The sequence below is a fragment of the Penaeus monodon genome, chromosome 30, assembly GCF_015228065.2.
Source record: "Penaeus monodon isolate SGIC_2016 chromosome 30, NSTDA_Pmon_1, whole genome shotgun sequence".
NCBI classification, from domain to species: domain Eukaryota; kingdom Metazoa; phylum Arthropoda; class Malacostraca; order Decapoda; family Penaeidae; genus Penaeus; species Penaeus monodon.
Window position 1 is genome coordinate 116,320 of NC_051415.1, and position 335 is coordinate 116,654.

The window sequence follows — 335 nt, forward strand, 5'->3', positions numbered from 1 at the left end:
GCTGAGACACGTCCCGCAAGTCCCGAGGCCTTTAGGCTGGAGCCGCCAAGGCCCTGCGGCGCCAAGAGCAAGGCCAGATCGAGGAAGCAAAGGGGAGCGGGCAGAGGGCCAGCACCTCTCGAGGCGGGAAAGACGCGATACAAATTAAAGCAGACAAACATACAGCAAAAACAATTGTTACAAGAGACCGCATAAACCACGAACGCGAACGTCAGCAGCGTGCACACCCCCACCGAACACATCAAATCAGACACGCAAACAAAAACAAGAAGAATTGGAGGGGACCCAACAGACCAAACAAAAGACCGCGAGCGAGCGAGCGAGCGACTCCCGCG